The sequence below is a fragment of the Podarcis raffonei genome, chromosome 5 (assembly GCF_027172205.1).
Source record: "Podarcis raffonei isolate rPodRaf1 chromosome 5, rPodRaf1.pri, whole genome shotgun sequence".
Classification (NCBI taxonomy): domain Eukaryota; kingdom Metazoa; phylum Chordata; class Lepidosauria; order Squamata; family Lacertidae; genus Podarcis; species Podarcis raffonei.
Window position 1 is genome coordinate 83,166,361 of NC_070606.1, and position 21,978 is coordinate 83,188,338.

General features: G+C 42.3%; 1 non-coding gene across 1 annotated transcript; it reads right to left on the minus strand.

The window, feature by feature from the left end:
• Positions 1-16,110: 16,110 nt before the first annotated feature.
• TRNAI-GAU (transfer RNA isoleucine (anticodon GAU)) lies at positions 16,111-16,183 on the minus strand. The gene has a single exon. It is a non-coding gene; the product is annotated as a tRNA-Ile (tRNA).
• Between the last annotated feature and the right edge of the window lie 5,795 nt (positions 16,184-21,978).

Genomic DNA, 21,978 nt, shown 5'->3' on the forward strand with positions numbered 1-21,978 from the left:
GGAAACGGACCTAGGGAGCTGCTGTAATTAGGGACATCTTTGGCTAGCATTGGGAATTTCCAGTGGAGAACATTCCCAGACCTACCCGATGCTGGGGATTGAACCTGGAACCATCTGCATGCAGAGCAGAGGCTCTACCACTGAGCTAAGGCCTAAGGTGACCTTCCCAGAGCCTGGTAAGCAATGTGGAGGGATCAAAAAACTTTCTACAGCAGGAAAACCCAGCACAGAGAGAGTTTTTAAGCCCTCCACCTTGTTTACTGGGCTGTGGGAAGGTCATGGAAGATCTTGTGGGGCCTTTTCAAGATATTGGACAGCCTCTTCTGGCTGTCCCCCCACCTCAATCCCCACTTAGTTATTTAGTTATCTTTCTGCCACCTGCGCAAAGCTGCAATTGTTTAAGCGAATCATGCTGAAGTTGTGGGTCTACTGTAATAATAATAAAAATCTCCTAGTGTCTAAAGAACAACAAATCCATCGAGGAAGGATTTCCAGAAATGGAGTGCCCCAGCCAACCCACCCTCCCTGGTTGTCAGCAGCCTCACCTCTGAAGGTGAGCATTAGCAGATGATTTCAATGAGTGGGCAGGTTGATGTCTTTGTCTTAGCTCTCTCATTGCTCTCCTGTGTCTGACTTTGTGTAGGGAAGCCTATCTGCCTATTGCCTACTGCCTCTCACTTGCCTATTGGGTGAGCTGTGTCCAACAGTGCCCCCTGTAGGTTCTGACCAGCTAAGATTGGACAGAGGACTTGCCTTACTCCGGGAACTTCAGTTGGAGGATAAAGCACCGAGTACAGGAATTCTCTTCTGTTTAGTGCCCTCCAACCAAACCACCCAGCCTTGCAAGGAGCTTTTATATGGATGGGAAGAAGTTGGCATGGTTCTCGTGCAACGGTGCTAGTGGCATTGCACTATCACAGCACTTCTAACCTAGTATGTGCATTTCTAGCTGGGCCAATTACACTTCAGAGCCATAGGAGCCATAGGAGCATTCCTGAGTCCTGACACATGGGACTGAACTAAAATTTCATCAACGCAATAACAACACAACTGTTGGGAAAAGCCTGTCAATAAGGCACCAGGTTTCAGGTGGGTTGACTTCTATGGCTGCTTTCTAACCTCAATTAAACACTAAGCCAAGTTTTTTGTGTGTGTTTCTCCTGAACTTCTGTTTTCATAAAAGCACAGCACTGGACCATAAACTGCAGAGATGTGACTTGTAGTTACTGCTATAATAAATGAGGCCAATTGGGTATCATAACATCCCCCTCCTTTTTAATACAGGCTTTTGAAAGTATGACAGACATAATGATGATTAATCACATTTACTGCAGGGTTGGGTGAGGGTTTTTTGTATATCCACTTGTATCCTATGGGGTATCAAATACAGAGCTGTTACTTCTACTGCAAAATGCCAACTGGCATCATCTGTTGTTGTTCTTTTAAAATAAATGTTGCCTGGGACATGCTCTGATTTCGCTAGTAAATAGGCAAAAGCATAAACATCACAGGTGCTTTGCAAGCCGTGCCAGACCGTGTCACGGTGTTATTAATTTTTCACCTTTGGCTTCTGACTTGCTTTGAAACAGATTGGGCTCTTTGTCAGAAAAAAGGAAAGAAGGACTGCAGCTTAAATACAGGAATGTTCTGGTGTCAATTTACCTCAAAAACGGTGCCCGTTATCCTACAGTTCTTTGTGTTAATGTCCCTTTGACAAACCCAGACAATCAAAATGAAAATTATCATGTTATAATTCATGTATTTGGTTAATCATTAAAAATCTAGATTATTACACAATTTCCTCACTGTATTTGGTGGTTGGAGGGGGGGGGGTTCCTTAACAACAGAATCAATGAATAAAAACAATAGAAGGAACATAAATATTAGCATATGTTCATAGCAATTTGTACTCCAGTATAAATTTGTAAGGGATGCGGGTGGTGCTGTAGTCTAAACCACAGAGCCTAGGGCTTGCTGATCAGAAGGTCGGCGGTTTGAATCCCTGCAATGGGGTGAGCTCCCATTGCTCGGTCCCTGCTCCTGCCAACCTAGCAGTTCGAAAGCATGTCAAAGTGCAAGATAAATAGGTACTGCTCCGGTGGGAAGGTAAACGGCGTTTCCGTGCGCTGCTCTGGTTTGCCAGAAGCGGCTTAGTTATGCTGGCCACGTGACCCAGAAGCTGTACGCTGGCTCCCTTGGCCAGTAAAGCAAGATGAGCACCGCAACCCCAGAGTCATTTGCGACTGGACCTAACTGTCAGGGGTCCCTTTATCTTTACCTTATAAATTTGTATTCCAGTACAAAAAGAAAAAAGGGTGAAGGGGGTTTGTTGGGGGAGGGAGGAAGGAAAGTGGAGGATGAGATGTGGCAGATTCCACCAGGCAGATCCCACCTTGTTATAAACAATACATCAAATAATCTAGGAGCCGTATCTTCTTTCAGGTTGCATTTCAGGTTCTGCTGATCTCTGAATAGCAGCTTTGATGGCATTCTCCTCTTGCTACCACACCCTCCTTACCACCAAAGTTCAAAGTTTTGAGAGAGCTTCTTCTCCCTTCAGTTCAGAAGACAGGCTTCAGATGCATTGTGAGAAACGACTAGAAAGGCAATGCTGTCACAGAGACCTCAAGAAGTTCCACGGAACCTTTTCGCTGCAAAGACAAAGCTGCATCCCCTTCATCCCTCCTTTCTTTCCTTAAAGCGATTTCAAAGAAGTATACGAAAGAGAAGTTAATATGGAAATGGCTGCATAATATAAAATAGCAACAGAGAAAGCACTATCTCATTTCCAAGCTAACTGGTGGGGGATGAGGGTGGCGGCAGCACTCACCTGACCTCTGGTTGCTCTGCCATTCTTTAGTCCTGCTCCCACCTCATTCTTAATCTTTTTACTGGACTCCCCCCCCCCATAAACTGGTGGGGTTTATGTAACAAGTGATGCCATTCTCAATTGGTTCACAATCTAGTAGTGAAATGAAATAGCTTGGCCTGGCAGCGGCTCTGTCCTCTTTTTAGCTCTTCAAGATATGGCAACCCTATTATTATTATTAATATTATTACAAATTCCTTTCTTTTAAGTATGTTGAGAAAATGGTTTTCCAGATATGTAGAATCACTCAACTAGATTCACGGTGCCTATCAGTGGTGATTCATGAGAACCACTGCTTTCGGAACATCCAAGGTATAGACCTAGGGTATAATCTCCCAGACATTTGAGTTTATAATCGAAACTTGGCATTGCTTGGATGCCACCCACCCAAATGTGTAGCTTTTGTACTTTCCCTTCTGAGAACTCCCAACCTGCTGTTAAGCAATCTGAAAACTATAACAAGCGTCCAGGAGAACAGACTGGGAGATATAATAAGATTGTAAAGCTTTCTTTATGGAAGAAAATAATGATGCAGATTTCTCATTACTCAAAACTGGTTCGGGTGAAAAAACATCCCAAGTAAACAAAAACAAGAACTAATTAATGATGATTTATAGCTTATCACCAAATGCCAGGCAAGAAAACATATTTGGCCAAAGTGAGAGCCAATGTGGTGCAGAGTGTTGGACTAGGACCTGGGAGACCAGAGCCTGCTGGGTGACCTTGGGCCAGCCACAGATTTTTTGACCTACCTCACAGAGTTGTTGTATCAAATGCAAGGGAGTAAGAACAATGTGTACCACCTTGAACTCTTTGGAGGAAAGTTGAGATATAAATGCCATAAATAGAGTCCCATGCATTTCTTGAAATTGAGATACAGTGGTACCTTGGTTCTCAAAATTAATCCATTCCAGAAGTCCGTTCGAAAACCAAAGCATTCCAGAACCAAAGTGTGCTTTCCCATAGAAATGCAAAATGGATTCATCCATTCCAGCCTTTAAAAACAACCCCTAAAACAGCAATGTAACATGAATTTTTTTATCTAACAAGACCATTGATCCATAAAATGAAAGCAATAATCAATGCACTGTACTATAAAATAAATAAGACAGTATTGTAGATGTTAAAAATTAAAATTATTATTATTTTCTTACCTGCACTGATGATAGTCATTGTTTGGATGGGGGGCTTTTATCCATTTCTGCAGTCACACAATCAATCATTCAGCAGCTGAACTAGGTTCCACACAGTCACAAAAACAAATTAACCAAAAAAGCCTCAAAACCAAAAACGCACAATAAATAGCAAAAACAAAAGCGCCAAACTTAATCTGTTCCAGAAGTCTGTTTGACTTCTGAAATGTTAGAAAACCAAGGTCCAGCTTCTGATTGGTGCAGGCACCCCGGAAACAATAGCTGACAACCATATCGGATGTTTGGCTTCCGAAAAACATTAGAAAACCAGAACACTTACTTCTGGGTTCTTGGAGTTTTAGGAACCAAGGTACCACAGTAACTGTAAACACTTGTTTAAAAAACCGAGTAAACATCAAAATTAATATTTCTTCTCTTTTGACTCTCCCTCCCTCCCTCTCTCTTTGTACTGAGCCTGCGTATTAAGTTAATAAAACTGCAGAGGCTCTAGATAGCAAATAAATCCCACTGTTCTTTTCTGCCTCAAATGCTTTTATGGTTTATTTCGATGGGATTTCAAAACAATTAGAAAATGCTTCCAGGGGTTTCTATTACAAAACCGTGAGGGGCATTTTGCAATGGTACAACTTGGGGACAGGAAATGTCCTCAGACTATATGAGCAGGTAGCACTGTCCTTAGGTGGCTTCTAAGTAGTTGCCTAATACTAGCTGAGGGAGTGCATATGAGGGTGATTGAGGGTGAGCAATATGTTAATTGTTCCATTGAAAGAACAGAAAAGCTTTTTTTAGGGAAAGGTGGAGAGGAAGTTCCTTACCATCTCTTTCTGCTACCCTCCCTCCGTCCCTCCCTTACAAGGCCTTTGGGAACACCTGGAGCTCTGGAGAGAAAAACTGAGAAGTTTTTTTGAGGACATTAAATGGTATTTCCAATAAGACTACAGGCTGTTTCACGCTCAGGTCCAGTGTGTGCATCCATTTTGTCTCCATAGCAATATATTGTATGTATATTTCAGCCCATGTTTGATTGCCCAGGGACAGGGAAGAATCATAGAATCTTAGAGTTTCCGAGCACAATTCAAAGTGTTGGTGCTGACCTTTAAAGCCCTAAATGGCCCAGTATACCTGAAGGAGCGTCTCCACCCTCATTGTTCAACCCGGACACTGAGGTCTAGTGCCAAGGGCCTTCTGGCGGTTCCCTCAATGCGAGAAGTGAGGTTACAGGGAACCAGACAGAGGGCCTTTTCAGTAGTGGCGTCCGCCCTGTGGAATACCCTCCCATCAGACGTCAAGGAAAGAAACAACTATCTGACTTTTAGAAGACATCTGAAGGCAGCCCTGTTTAGGGAAGTTTTTAATGTTTGACCTTTTATTGTGTTTTTAATATCCTGTTGGAAGCTGCCCAGAGTGGCTGGAGAAACCTAGCCAGATGGGCAGGGTATAAATAATAAAATTATTATTGTTGTTGTTGTTATTATTAATTATTAGAGTTGGAAGGGATCCAAGGGTCATCTAGTCCAACCCCCTGCAATGCAGGAATCTCAGCTAAAGAATCCATGGCAGATGGTCATCCAACCTCTGCTTAAAAACCTCCAAGGAAGGAGAACCGACCACCTCTCATGGAAGTCTGTTCCGCTGCCAAACAGCTCTTACTGTCAGAAAGTTTTTCTGAAGAAATGTGATTCAGTTTGTATTCAAAGGTAAACCTTTGATCTGCACTTTCTGAAACAATACGCAGACCAAAACACAGCCATCCATTGAAATTCACACGCCTCTGAATTTTGCAGTTCGGAGCATGAATCCTCGAATGTTATTGTTGGTTTGCTTATTTGTCCATCAAAATTTATATGATGCTTAATAATAATAATAATAATAATAAAATATGCAGTTTCTGCGAACCCTGTTAGGGTAATTAATTTTATCTGAGTAGAATCGGGCTGGTTCCTAAAACAAGTGAGATTATCCTCTGTGATTCATGGAAGAGTGAGTTTTCCTATTTATTATCCGTTATCGAGAGCCCATTGCACATACCTGCCAAAAAATCTGCCCTGGAAGTTGGGGAGATTCTCCATAACAGTGTGAGTGGCACAAGAAGCTGCACCAGGGAGAAAGAATATATAAAAATCTCCCCCTCCTTTAAATGAGCAGAGACTTCTGACCTTTCCTTTTATGCGAAGATTCCTTCCATTCCCGAAAAGGCTGCATTGGATCCAAGCCATTCTCTTACATTTGATTATTCTGCAGCCCAATTCTGCAACCCACCATACAATTATGGGAGTGGGCCCCACAGAAAAAAAGCTAGGCTTACTTCTGAGTAAGCATGAAGAACAACAGTCTGTGCTATACAATCTCTCTCTCTCTCTCTCTCTCTCTCTCTCTCTCTCTCTCTCCCCACATCTTTTTCTAATCCTATTTCTTCATAAACATCATAATCTTTTCCAAAACTCTTTAAAGTATTATGCTTCTTTGCACTGTAGTAATTCTTCTTTTTTCCTTTTATGTTATGGAAGAATGCATTGTAAAGTACTTATTATGAAAGCTCCGTCTTACTGACAACTTTGTAAACTATTCTAATAGAAACAGCCAACAGATAAATCCCTGAAGAGGTTTTGTTGCTTTCTGTTAGGAACCTCAATGCCCTAATGGATAAGCTTTATGAGGATGCCATTAGAGTAACACCTGCAGCGACAAAAAGTCATTATTTTGAAATGACTAATAGGAGGCCCACTATGGATATGATATTATTTTCCATGTTGTTAAGGATCTTAAATTCAATGTCTTAATTCAAAAGGCATATTTCCAGAGGATAAGATTAGGAAATACAATGCCTGGTTTTGACTGCAGAGGGTTTAATGGAAAACTTAGAGTGTGTAATAGTTTATGAAAACCAGGGATGGGGAACCAGATGATCTCGGAGTACAGCTACCATAATCTCTGGCCATTGTTCTTGCTGGTATGGACTGATGGGAGTTGGGGTCTAACAATCTCTCTCTAAAGAAGTTTGCCTAGTTCATTGTAAGCTAAGGGGGGCGGGGAGGGTCCCATGCCACTTCTTCCATTGCTCTATAATATAATTACAAACAGCCACCATAACAGAAAGACTTTGGAATATGTGCATAATAGATATGCCCTGAGTTAAGCTTCCATTCTTATATTTCTGTTATACCTAAAAGATAGCTTATAATTTCTCCTGCCCAAAGTGCCTTTTTATGTCTTTGTCCTGTTTCTGGAAAAGTAATGCTTGTCATTCAGGGTACAGTTCAGTTCTCTGAAATGTTGCCTCCTTGACCAACAGGGTTTCTTACCCCTGTGGGTGATAAATCTGTAATGGACTCTGTCCTTGGAAATGATCAATGGCCAATCAGACTCAAGTGCTAAACCATTGTTGTTAAGTTGCCCTGCACAATCTCCTGCTGGGCAGAAACACCTCTTCTAGACCTGGTCAAATGCTCTGATTAATGACCCATTGACTGACTTCATTTCATCCTCTGCCCCACTGTGAAAAACACTCTAAATGGCAATCCCTTTGTCCTAATGGAAGGTGTGAGTGGGGTATACAGTTCTGCCTTATGGGTGTCTTATCAGGTGTCTTATGTGACCTGGAAGATGGTGGGCATCCTTCACCAAACCATGTGACTTAGTGCCCAACTTGAAGCCTTTGAAATGGTTTCTAGTGGGGTCCATGAGGCCTTCCAGGCTTCTCTAATTGACCACTCTTCAGCTACACCCCTCACTAGCTCACTTCATAACTTCCTTGAGTGTTTTGGCTTGTTTGGAATGCGTCCTTTAAAGATTCTTTTGCTTCCCTGGATGAAGTATGGAGAGGAGTGTGAGAGTGTGACAGTAGAAACTAGCCTAGTGTACAAAGAGAAAAACTGCATCCTTTGCTAGTCTGAATCCATCTCTCTGTCAGATCCACTGCACCGCTGAGCATTTTTTACTCACTTAGTAGACAAGAACAGCAACAAAATTAATTAGAGAGCCCTAAGCTGTGGATTGCTTGCAAAACTTTACCTTTTGTGCTTTCTGAATCTGAAATCAAAAGAACATTGGGTTTTCAAGTTCGACCCAGTTTTTCCTATATGGAATGGTTGAATAGTATATTTAATTCCAGACATATCTCCAGGTTCTGGGGGATTGTGTGTTGCTTTAAAAGTTTCAGCGCACAATCCACTGGGAACTTTCACTTCACAACAGCCAATGTCCTCTTGCTCAACCCCTGTTCATTTTAACGGTGCTCGCATGGAATAAATTCTGGGTAGATCATGCTCTCGCAGTTGCTATTCTGCATGCAAACAGAGATCAAACCTCAAATGAAACACAGTGTTAATCTATAATAATACCAATACATAACCTCCTTTTAGTTTCTGTACTGCTCTTTCCTTGTATCTGGAATCAATGGCTTTGAAATAGCTGGGAGCTTTCATGGTTCCTTGGTGGCCAACCAATATACTAAACAATTCATTGCAAAAATTCTCTGCATTTTAGAAAAATGTACAAGGCTTCAAAATGAAAAGGACAGGTTGGAGAGGCTTATACTTGACTGGTATACACATTTATTAATGTTTAGTCCTAATGTTTAGTGTGTAGGGATTTGTGTACTTTTTGTGTGTGGTGGGAGTCATTTTGTTAATTTCCTAATCTACAGCCAAGTAAGCTTTTTACATTTTGAATGTTACAAAGTTATTTTTCTTTAAAGGACTCAAACCACAAAAGACACCCTTATATAACATGGTACCTTCGCACCCTTCACTGAAATGATTGAGACCTCCACCAGAAGAATCTATTATTATTTTTGACACTTCAGTTTGGTGTCCTCACTTATCTTTCTGATTGATTGCTAGGATATAGGAGAATAATGCAAATGTTACTAATCATTATTGTGTATTGTTAAATCGTAACTGCTGGTGCAAGCCAACTGTCAGATGCTAAGTGAATATAGGGTGCCCTAAGATATATTGGAAGTAAAAAAAAGGGCAAGGTCTCTGACAATGAATAGCAAACCATTGAAACAAAGAAAGATGTACAGTATTGTGCAATTGTACAGAGTCTTTCATCTCTCTCTCTCTCTCTCTCTCTCTCTCTCTCTCTCTCACACACACACACACACACACACACACAAATTAATAACCACAAGACCATGTCAGGGCAGTTAAGAATCTCATCCGTTACTGAAAAGGGAACTCATTGTTCCAAGATGACTTAGTAACAGATTGCAGCGAGGATAATGCATTAATGCTTAGTCCAGCAAGACGGGTATTTCTGGACTGCTCAGAAACATCTCTCAGCTTTTGTGATTAAGGCACTTGCCAGTATCGTTAAAGGATCAGGATTTTGTTGTTCTGGAGCCCCATTCATTAACAAGGTGATATGATTTTGTGCTCATGAATGAATAGTGACTCGGCGCAGTCTTTATTTGGAGAATCTTTGATCATCAAAATGTGCAGAGCAGAATTTTTCGAGGGATAGGGGCATTAGATTATTTTCAGCTCAAATATTTACTGGTTCTTAAGGGTTTTTTTTTTTAAAATGTGATCTTAGTCACAGAAGTTGTGACGAAAGCTGGTGCCGTGTAAGAGCAAACACAATCTTCTTGTTGACATTATAGGATTGGAGGGATTCTAGCAGCTGCACTATATAATTTAAATAATCTTACCATAGGTAGGCTTTGGTAGTTTGACTAATCAAAAACAGGTGGACTATTTGAACACAGAGGGCAGTAAGAGGAGCACTGTTTCAGGGTTTGGCAGCTAATCATCATAAGAAGATCATTTACAGCAGCTGGTAATTAAAGATCCTATCTACATGAGCACAAAATGATGTGTGTGGGGATAGAAACAGGCTTTTATTTTTAACCAGAGCAGAGCAACTTGTCATTCTGAGAATGAAATTTCATTTTCATAATGGTTTGGAAACAGGAGCAGAAACAGATCTTCCCTTCACTGATTATTTCCACTTTATCTAGCTAATGTAAACTAATCATTATGGAGCTGGAAGTTATCTAGGACTTGGATGCATGGCCAACAGTTTACCTCTAGGTTGATGGTTTCATTTACCAAAGCTACGCTGTCTTTCCAAATCTGATAATGGAGGAACAACATTCCTAGAAAAGAGATCACAGGTGGGGATTTAGGAGTGTTTTCACTGGTGGTTTATTTATTTGTCAAATTTATTTATGCCTTGCCCTTCACGGTCAATTGATCCCGGTGTGATTCACAGCACAATGTTTAATTAACAATGGCAGCAGCATTGTTGACATGTATGGAGGCGAACCTACCAGGAAACAGGGCCTGTCCAACCCCCAGAGAGCTGCTTTTGGGGGACCTAAAAGGTAAAGTGACCCCTGACCATTAGGTCCAGTCGTGGCCGACTCTGGGGTTGCGGCGCTCATCTCGCTTTATTGGCCGAGGGAGCCGGCGTACAGCTTCCGGGTCATGTGCCCAGCATGACTAAGCCGCTTCTGGTGAACCGGAGCAGCGCACGGAAATGCCGTTTACCTTCCCGCTGGAGCGGTACCTATTTATCTACTTGACTTGGCGTGCTTTCAAACTGCTAGGTTGGCAGGAGCAGGGACTGAGCAACTGGAGCTCACCCCGTCGCAGGGATTCGAACCGCCGATCTTCTGATCGGCAATCCTAGGCTCTGTGGTTTAACCCACAGCACCACCTGTGTTTGGGGGACCTACGCCAACATAAATTACACTGGCTTAAATTCTGCTGGCAGAGCCCTGGCTAAGAAAGGGTGAATGATTTATGTCAGTGGGACTCAGCTGGGAGAGCCCAAGTTTGGCTGAATCCAAACTTTCTCATCCTGGTCGATCTTGTGTTTGGGATGTGCAGTAACTCTTCCTTCTTTTGGAAGCCTATTTTGATTTGTTGGCAACATTGCCTGTGTCACTAGGACCTTGTGCCACTGATTTGCCAAGTAGTGTTGGAGGAACAGCCAACTTCCTCAGATTATTTTGTGTGAGGATTAGGGTTTCAACCATTGTGCTGAGACACAATCAGTGAAACAATATATCTACCTTTTAGGAGGCAGAAATATTTCATAAAGGTACCCAGGAAGGTTTGGACCCGTTAAACAAAATATATTCCAGGTCTATACACTGTGCTTTATTCTATTAGGTACCCATTTAATTTTAAATGGCTTTTGGGTAACATATTTGAGGTACTTTTGCCCAGTTGGCTTCTTTCAGAGAAGAATTTGGTTTGATAATTGGGCACAAAACAATAGCATGAACTGAGCTTATACATAAGAATTGCCCTGGGAGGTTTTTTAAAGACTGTGTGGCCTTTTTAGATAAGCATAGAGCTAAAACTTGCCTTGAGCTACGGCTTTACTTTGGACTCAGTAGGGAAGCTTAGGGAGAATTCGGCCTTGAGTATATTTCCCTACTATTAGCCAACGCCTTGGGTCTTTTAAGACAGAGGATAACCACAGAGTGGAAAATCTGCAGAATATTAGGAACACGGGTTTAAGATTTCCCTCCAATTATTCTTAGAGTTTCTGGAGTTCAGAAAGTTATCTATGTCTTTAAATGAACCTTAAAGTAGCGCTGAAACTGGGCCACTACTGACTTTATAATAGAGCAAAAGCACATCATTCAGAGATGCACTCTCTGTTCTCAGTGGTACTGTGGCAACATAAAAATGTGAACCAAGACTCAAGACATGGTCTTAAAGTACATGATGCAGCAACCTCTTTGAAGCTCAGGAAATCTGATCTGGTCTGTGGCTGGAGGGGAGACCATATGAGAATTTAGGTTGGAATCTTGTGTACACTTACTTGGGATTAAGAGCCACTGAACCCAGTAAGACAAACCTCAGTGATAGGGGAGAAATTCAATTTTGTTTGTGTTTTATTAAGAAGCTGCCTTATTGGCACTTGTCAAACCAGTTCACAAACAAGAACACAGCTACTATTTGAAATGCACACTTCTGCAACTAACCGATGCACATAAAATTGGGAGGGAACTTGGGGAATGTTTGCATAAAAATGTGGGTCTTTGTGAAAACAATATACCAAAATGCATTATATTAGTCAAAACTGCATACAAAAATGTGTTTACTAGGAGAAATTTGCACTAAAATGCCGTTGAATTTTCACTGACTTTAAGAAATCAAGAGAAACCAAATTGTTAGATTTGTTCACTTCCAACTCACTTCCAAGTAAACATGCATGGGATTGCATTTTAAATCCCCATGCCAGCTTGAGTTCTGTTGAAGAAAGGTTGGGTATTAATCTGCTGAATGAAAATAAGTAAATAAAATCTCTGTATTCTAACTTTTGAAAATTATTTCTTATGTGGGAAGAAGTGACTCTTCAAATATCCTGATCCCAAACTATTTTGGACTTTATAGGTAATAAGTAGATCCTTGAATCAAGATGCAAAATTCACAGGAAGTGAATGGAAATTAAATACATTTGATGTGGTCTGGAAAATTGAACACCAGAATTGTCTTCAATCACTGCATAATGTTTGCCTTCATTGCAGTTTCCTAATGCTTTTCAAGAGCAGCATCTGGCTGAGTGTGCTGCAGTAATGTGGATGTGAGGCATCGGTAACCGTGGACAGATCTGCTTTGTCCAGCAAAGGACATAGTTAGCATCCTAGTCAGAGCTGTGCAAAGGCCAGCCATATGTTTCCTTTAGAGCTGTAGCATACATCTAGAGTGGCTTTCTGTCTTCTGTGTTGATTAGGATTCATAAGGATGTAGAGCAGTTGCAATGTAATGCATGTAGCCATTATTGTGAAGAGATGACAGTCTTCTCTGACCTTCTCTTGCACTCGACAAGATACCTTTTTGCTTAAGATGGAAAAGGCAGAGATTCCCCCCACCCTATCTGTCACTTAGCATCCAAGCACACCTTTCAGCTCCATAATGAGGAAAAGGCTATAGCAGATGATGAGTTATCCTCATTACCTGAGTAGCAAAGTGAGTATGTTTAAGCAGTTACCCATGTATCCAAGGGGACTTCTCTTCCTTAAAATAAAAATAATATCTTCTCCCCTCTTTATATAGGGCAATTTCACAGGGATGACATTTCCCTCAAGGCCCATTAACTGTCCTGAGAGAAGGTGTAACTTTTATCTACTAATTAAATGTTCTTGTTTTAAAAAGAAAGGTTTCTGTGATCCTGCAGAAAGCCATCTCCTCTCCCGTTAAGAACCCACCTGGAAATATTGGTCTCGGTGGGTTGTAATTACTCTGATGATGCTACCTTTTGTACGGTAACGGACAGGGCAAGCCAAAAGTACCCGGAATGGCTGGAGAATTGTGTAATAAAGCCAGAAAGATGATGATTTGTAGATTGCTTAATGGGGCAAAATTTCAGCCTTACAGGCCAGTGACTGGCAACGTAATTCAGTGCATCTGATTCACTAAATTATGTTTGAACCAGATATGAAGAGAGAATGGACTAATGCAAGCTGCACCACTAAGTCTTCTGTGACCTCATTGGCAACACGGCAAGTTTGTGATGCTTTTTCTTTTTCTTGATAGCAGGAGGGAATCAGTCCAAGTGAACCCCAAAGTAAAATCTACCCAGAAGTCACAGCACAACCCATAACCAGCTAAGATCATCATTGTATCACGTTTTGCCTCAGCAGAATTGACTTGCTAGATTGTTTACTGGGGTGCATCCTTGGTTCACTGCAATGTTAATGTGATTGTAGGGTTTGGTTAGTGAGTGTCCCAACCAGGAAGGGACCCATCTGTTAGTTAAGCCTTTATGGACAAAAGAAGCATGTAGAGCAGGCACCCCCAAACTTGGCCCTCCAGAAGTTTTGGGACTACAACTCCCATCATTCCTAGCTAACAAGACCAGTGGTCAGGGATGATGGGAAATGTAGTCCAAAAACAGCTGGAGGGCTGAGTTTGGGGATGCCTGATGTAGAGAAACTCCCATGTTGCTCTGGATGCACTTATACATATACTTCTAGCTACTAGGCAGCTGTCCCTCAGATCTGTGCCCCGCTGAGCAGTTTCAGCAACAGTGAGACCCTTCTACCAGCTTACATACCTTCCCCTGATGGGTTGTGTGCCCTCAACCCCAGACTTCTCCTGCACTGAAGTTGCCACAGCTCCTTCAAGCCCCTCCTGGTTCTAGGAGACAATGGGGCAGGGGTAGATGATCCATCTACTGATTCATCTGCCGTGAGAACAGCCTATTCTTCTTCCACAACATCCTGTGTGCCTTTCTCCATCTCGGACTGCCTTGACTCTTCCTCCTCCCGGTGCATTGGCTCCTGCCTCCAGGCAGCCACAAACCCCATACATTGCAGGTGCCCTCTCTTGGGTAACTCCTCTGGCCCCCTGTCTCTGCCCCACATTCTTTGGAGCCTTGCCAGTCCCTGACAACAGGGCACATTGGCCGGCCCTGCCATTAGGCATTTCATACAGTGTATGATATTTTGCAACATGCTGCCCTGGGCAAGGCATAGCTAACATTGCCTACCCACTAACAAAATGGCTCAGAACAATTTTTTTTAATTATCCCATTCATATAGAACAGATATGAGTTGATGGAAAACTGTCCATCTTCTTCTTATTGAACAAGAGATGCCTTACTCACACCCCAAGTTCTCTGTGGTTCTCTCTGTATCAGGGCTGGCCAAAAACATTTTGCTGCCTGAGTTGGAGCAGGAAATAATGCCCAGTTTCTAGCCTGGTTCAATGCATGTTTGGGCCACCTTGCTTTTAAAAACCCCCTGCATCTTCCATTTCAAATTGGATGGAAAAGAATTAATGTTGGTCACATATTGAGCCCAGTCTGTTCCTAATCTTGACAATAATTCAACAGAAGACAAAATATCATAAACGACCCGGAAACCCAAAAATAATATTTAGGAGATATTCCTGATGCACAACTTGAAATAACCTGATGTAAAGTCAAAACAAACAAACAAATTTCTTTCCAGTAGCACCTTAAAGACCAACTAAGTTAGTTCTTGGTATGAGCTTTCGTGTGCATGCACACTTCTTCAGATACAGAAGTGTGCATGCACACGAAAGCTCATACCAAGAACTAACTTAGTTGGTCTTTAAGGTGCTACTGGAAAGAAATTTGTTTGTTTGTTTTGACTACGGCAGACCAACACGGCTACCTTTCTGTAACTGATGTAAAGTGATATATATAAATATTTTAAGGCTCAAGAAGGGAACAGGTGAACCATTCAGCAATATTAGGCAGCTAGTCCCGGGCATCCGAAACAAACCTTGAATGCCATGATGGTTTCTGAGGTTCATGTGGAAAATGCAATTTTACCCAGTTCATTGACTGTGCTGCTTGTGAAGAGAGCATCTAGCGCTGGAGTTGCCAACCGCATCTCTCTTCATGTCAGCAGCCCTTTTGGAACAGTTTGTAAATCTGCTGATGCTGTTATTCCCTTTTGCCCACAATGGAGGTGAACCCAAACTGACTGAGAGTTTCCATATTTCAGGCATTTGTCAAAGATTTATTTTAATTCACTGAGAACTAGAGGGAGATTGCACAGAGGTAAAGCTCTGTCAACTTGATGGAATGGCAGCTGACCAATGCTACAATTCAGCCTACCACGACTGGTGCCTTCCAGAAATTTTGGACTACAAGCTTCATCAGCCTCGACCCCTACATCCAGTGGTTAGGCTTGATCAGAGTTGTAGTCTAAAATAGCTAGTGGGTACTAGGTTGGGGAAGGCCACTCAAATTATATGCTTCATTAATTGATCATTGCTGGCAAAGGGAAGCTTTTGGCTTAACCTGCCTATTTGGCGTGGCGCTGTGGGTTAAACCACAGAGCCTAGGGCTTGCCAATCATAAGGTCGGCGGTTCGAATCCCAGCGATGGGGTGAGCTCCCGTTGCTCGGTCCCGGCTCCTGCCAACCTAGCAGTTCAAAAGTGCATCAGAGTGCAAGTAGATAAATAGGTACCACTCCAGTGGGAAGGTAAATGGTGTTTCCGTGCACTGCTCTGGTTCGCCAGAAGCGGCTTAGTCGGAATGGTTAGGGGTCCCTTTTACCCCCCCACCATAGAATCAGAAAACTGTAGAGTCAGAAAGGACCCTGAGGATCATCTAGTCCAATCACCTGCAATGCAGGAATATGCAGCTGCCCATACAGGGATCGAACCTGCAACCTTGGCATTATCAGCACCACGCTCTAACCAACTGAGCTATCCAAGCTCTAGGCTGGATGCTTTGTTTGTTTGCATCATGTTACCTTGATTGGAAAATTTCCACTGGCTCAGAAAGCAGCACAGTCACAGAGGCTGTTAAGTGGCACGAACAGGGGCAAGCATACCCTGCCGTCACTAACCTCATTTGCTGCCCGTTTGTTTCGGGGCACAATTCAGAATGCTTGCTCATCCTTGTGAATAGGTCTGCAGCATCTTCTTCTGTACAGACCCATCTGGTGGTTAAGCTGCTCACCAGAAGTCCAGTTCAGGGTGTCCCATTTTTAGGATAAGGTGAGTGGCTGCAATAAACATAGGAAGTTGCCTGGATTCAGACCACTGGTCCAGCCAGCCTGGTATAGTTTACAATGAATGGCAACAGCTCCCCGGGGTTCTAGGCAGGGGTCTCTACCAGCCCTTCTTTATGCAAAGCAGATGTTCTACAGCTGACCTACAGGAGCCTGATTTAGATAAATGGTTTAATAACTTCACCACCACCTTGGGGAGTCACTGGTTACATTTCTCCCAAAGATTCCGCAGTAGAGAATACATGAAGTTCCTTGACAACATTGGCTGCCCTCCCCGTATCTTTAAAGAATAGACTTTTCCCATCAAGTTTTTGTGTGTGTGTCATATCTGGTTTGTTCATTGAACTGTATTATCATGTTACATCACATAATGAGACATGACAAAGTCAGCCCAGTCTGATGTGTTTGAGCATAACCCACTTTTGGGAATACTGAGAATACTGTTTGTCCCTAAATATATAATTTCAAGAAGTTAAAGACAGAATAAAACACACACATAAACAAACAAATAGTTCTGAATTTTGGCAGGGCAAAATACTCTGGACGATGATTTAGAGGTCTCAATGTCATTGGCCCTTTCACCCATTCTCCCCCCTCCTTCCTCTCTCTCTCTCTCTCTCTCTCTCTCTCTCTCACACACACACACACACACAGTGAGCAGGTGAGTTTGTGGCACCAAGATGCCATAAGCCCTCTTTGAAATGAATAAATTTGCTCTGTTTTCTGCTTGACTTGAGCTATGCAAGGCAGCAAGCTACCTTTGCTTACCTTTCATTTCAAGATATAGCTCCTGAAGTCATTCTTGACATTTGCAAGATCAGATCTGATGTCTGTTTACATGCCAAAGAATGCATTATCTAGCAGAAGAAGCCCAGGAGCAGGAAAACAGATCTGGATGGTTATGCCTGGCAAAGGACTGAATGAGGGGGGGGGGGAAGATGACAAAAAGAGCCCGCTGCCTTCTGATATCTCATATTTTAGGGGCTGTTGCTTCTCTTGAGGGGCATGAGGAATTTCTACCGCTGTTGGCACATTGTGAGTGTGGATTTCTGAACATATGTAGCTGACATTCTGAGTCAGTCCATTGAATATTCCACCCCACTTCTCTCTATTCCAAGTGGCAGCAGATTCCAAAGCTCTCACGCAAACTCTGCTACCAGACAGCCTTTCAATGGGAGATGCCATGGATAGAATTTGGGGCCTTCTAAGTGCCACACATGTATTCTAATACCAAGCTGTTCTTTACAGCAAGGGGAGCTAATATGGTACCCCCCTGAAGTTGTTGGGCTCCAATTCACATCTTGATGGCCAATGGTTGTAGTTCATCGACAACTGGAGGGCATTACATTGACCATTCATGCTTTACACCTTTGGTATTCAGCTGGTGTACTCTGATACATGATACGAACATAAAAAGCTGCCTTATATTGGTCTATATAACTCAAGATTACCTACACTGACTGGCAGTGCCTCTCCAGGCTTTCGGATAAGGTGTCTCTCAACCCTACCTCAAGATCCCAGGGATTGAACCAGGGACCTTCCATAGGCAAATGCTCTATCAGTTAGCTACAAGCCCTTCTCCAAAGTTTGGAGCCTGACCTCTATGAGCATGGGGGGGACGACCCCAGATGATGGAGTGTCTCAAGCCAAATGGCAGAGTGTGAAGGTGAATAGTTCGGCTGTTGACTTAAGCACCTTGTACAAGAGAAGGTAAGCACTCCGTGTTTATTTAATGAATCAGCTGAATCCCAGGAAGGTAATCATGTAGGAACATCCCATGTGGCAGGACACTGTGGAGAGAAAAAGATGCTAAAGTAATAGATAGGCCTTTAGGAGGGCTCTTCTTATGAGGAGATGCTATGGTTGGTAGGCAGGTGAAATGAGAGAGAGATTTTGAAAAAAAGATGGAAAGGAGCGAGATGTAATAAAAATGTAAAAGTAGGTCTACATCTGCATTTGGGGGTTAAAGGTAGGCCTTGGGGCTGAAAAGGCTGAATATGTCTACTTCCTACATCTGCGATGAGTTTGGCATATAGGGAGACTAGCAGACTTTCAGTGGTCCCCTAAAATTGTGAAATCTCCTCCCTCTTCAGAATTCAAGGCTGAACTACTTGGGATTTGCGGGTGGGGAGAGTGCTGCTGCACTCTGGTTTTGCTTTCTGGTTTCTCATGGGGATCTGGTTGGCCCTTGTGAGAACGGAGTCCTGGACTAGATGGAACTTTGGCTTGATCCAACAGAGTCCTTCTTATGTTCTTATTTCCTCCTCCAACTCTCTAGGATTTCCCATCCCATCCTGCCCAATGGTAGGCGTAACAAGGGATATCGGATAATTCTGATGGAAACAGGAGTGCAAATTTTCGATATTCGCTTGTTTGCCCCATGTCTGGAACAGATCAATTGATCCAGCAAATACGACTGGTATTCACTGCTGTTGCTGCTATTTTTGGTCAGCAAATGATACATAAGTGATTATATTCTGCAGCTGGCCCCCTACCCCGCATTTGCCTTGTTTTCCTTTGCATTGAAAAGAGTGATGTGGAATACTGTAATGATAACATAATTATTAATGCAATTTGTTATATTAAATTTGGCCACAGTGGACCATGAGACAAATAACATAATTTTTGTTGGAAGTTGAATCGCAGCAGAATGGAAACAGCACTGCATGTGACAAACAGGTTGGAAGACAAATGGATGCCTTCTTATATACCCCAGAGCCAGTCCTGTGCTTCAGAATTGTCTTTTGAGGCAATATCTCCTTACACATTTTTTCTACAAAGCCTGTTTATTCCCTTGTCTACCCTTTGTTATTTGTTACAAAATTCTGGTGAAGCTGATAGCTTAAAGGTCAAGGGTGCTACTACTGAAGAGAGAATGAAAAAGAGAGATCAGGGCTACTATGTCTGCACAATGCCTTTCCCTCAACTTTGTGCATTTACACATGAATGGACCGTTGGTTTTAAACGGCAGAAAGGTCACGCTGAATTATCTTCACATTAGCATTATTTGTGGTAAATTCAATGTGGTATAAAAAATTCAACTAAAGCGGAGTGGTTGAATTTGCACCATCAGCAAAAAAGCTTTTGCTGACACCCTTTTCATAGAAAGAAGAACTAGTTGAGCTTGGTTTTTGTACATCTAATTCCCAAACTCTGTGATAGTGGCTGAAATGTATGATAAGACCTATCATTGTCCCTGATGTGCCATAGATGTCTCTGATCATGTCTTATGTACTGCCATCTCCTCAGGTGTAACAGAGAAATGTAGTTTGTATTCGGCAACTGCCAGAGATCCTGAGCATTTGAAAAGACTTTATGACAGAGGAGGAGCTTTGCTTTGAACAGTCTGCTAGGCTGCCATTTCCCTTCTCTCCTCTTCCTCATCGCAACATAGGAGCTAACTCCCAGGGGCTGTGGGGTCTTTGGCCCCCACAATTACCGTATTTTTCACTCTATAAGAAGCACCAGACCACAAGGCGCACCTAGTTTTTGGAGGACGAAAACAAGGAAAAAAAATATTCTGAATCCCAGAAGCCAGAACAGCAAGAGGGATCACTGCGCAGCGAAAGCAGCGATCCCTCTTGCTGTTCTAGCTTCTGTGATAGCTGCGCAGCCTGCATTCGCTCCATAGGACGCACACACATTTCCCCTTACTTTTTAGGAGGGAAAAAGTGAGTCTTATAGAGCAAAAAATATGGTAATTATTTGAGGGGGCTGCCCCCCCCAAAGTTGATGGGCATTCCCATTCAAATGGTGTATGTACACTGCGCTATTATGCTTATGCAGGTCTTACCTGGGCTCCCACAATATTTTATTCAAGTTGGTACCCCTGCCCCACAACTAGATAGGGAAAGTGTTGTTGTTTAGTCGTTTAGTCGTGTCCGACTCTTCGTGACCCCATTGACCAGAGCACGCCAGAGAAAGTAAGGGAAGATAAGTAGGCAGCTTTGGTGGCGGCAATGAATGCTGAGAAAGAGCCAATACATTCTGAAGGACGATGATCCTATCACTAACAGGGTGTGAAAAAGGGATTTGCTCCAAGCCACCAAGGAACCTTCATGACCAACAACATTTCAACCTGAGCCTAAGTCCAAACTTCTATTTATCACGTGTACACTTTCTGATACAAAATGAAAACTGGAATGCAGACATGCTTCAAAATTTGAACTTATCTAAATTTTGCTAGGCATATCTCCAACCAACCAAGGTTCACAGAAATGCATACGCTGGGCGCATAAAAATGAATACATTTGTGAAAATAGCATACAACATACATTTTGACAGGGAATGTTGCTTGCAAAAATGTGTGTGTTAGTCCAAACTGCATATAAAAATATGCTTATTGCGTGAAATTCACTCCAAAGTGCTGTAGTATTTTCATAATAAAAAAGTAAATGAATCTGCAAATTGCTGCAGAAATGTGGAGGGCTAATTTAAGGAGGAAAAAATAAGAACCCGAGAGAACCAAAACTGATAGCTTCTTCCATCCTTAGAGAGAGGGCAGAAGTGGATTGAATGGGGCTAGAATACAGGAAGGCAAATATCAACTGAGCACTAGGAGAAACCTATTGATGGTAAGTTTAACAATGAAACCAGTTATCCAGAAGGCTAATGGCCCTCCCTTTCTGGTAGTTTTCCAGCAAAGACTGGATAGCCATCTGTTGAGGATACTCTAATTCTGGATTTCCTGCAATGAGAAGAGAGTTAAGCTAGATAGCCTGTTATTCTATCATCTTTTGTGCTATGAATGATGGCTTAACATTAAATTCATCAGAAATTTCTCTCTCTTGAAATGATTTCAAAAATTCATCGTTTTGATAATGCACCTTTCCTTTGGCAAGTACTTTCAAAGTTGCTGTAGAATTATAATTTTTTTAAAGAACTTCTACATTCAACATTAGTGCAGAACAATCTTCATCACCTGTAACATGATGGCTGAACTTACTCCTTCGTAAATGGCTTCTAGCTTGCATCAAGAAGTTGACACTTCAGTCCAGTTTGGTTCCCAACACAACATCCTTATAGGCAGGCTAAACCATTCCTATAGTGGTTGGAGGATGATTTAAATGATTCTAGGAAATTGACAAGAATCTTCAGGAGTGAACTGGTGGCATAGAACCACCACTTTTTTAAAAAATAAAAAAATGTATTTGATCATCTTACAGGAGATCAGTTGCTGTGACACTGGATTTTTGCTTGCACTGATGAGATGAAGCAGATGGGGAAGGGGTTAGAGAGCTCTCCCAGCAGTATCAAGAAAATCCTGCCCTTTTTGGCACTGCTTGTGAAAATGTTTGCTCTTTTTCATCTACAGCTGTCCTCATCTGCCTGCACTCTAAGTTGCCCCCACTTGCCCTGGGACATCATTCAGTCAAGTCAGATTGGTTAGGTACCGTTGTTGCATCTTCCCTTTTTTGGTCACTACATCTTTGGCCCTAGGTCTCACCACCAGCAAGTGGTAGATCCATCTGAGACTCAGCTGTACTGATTCATGTTT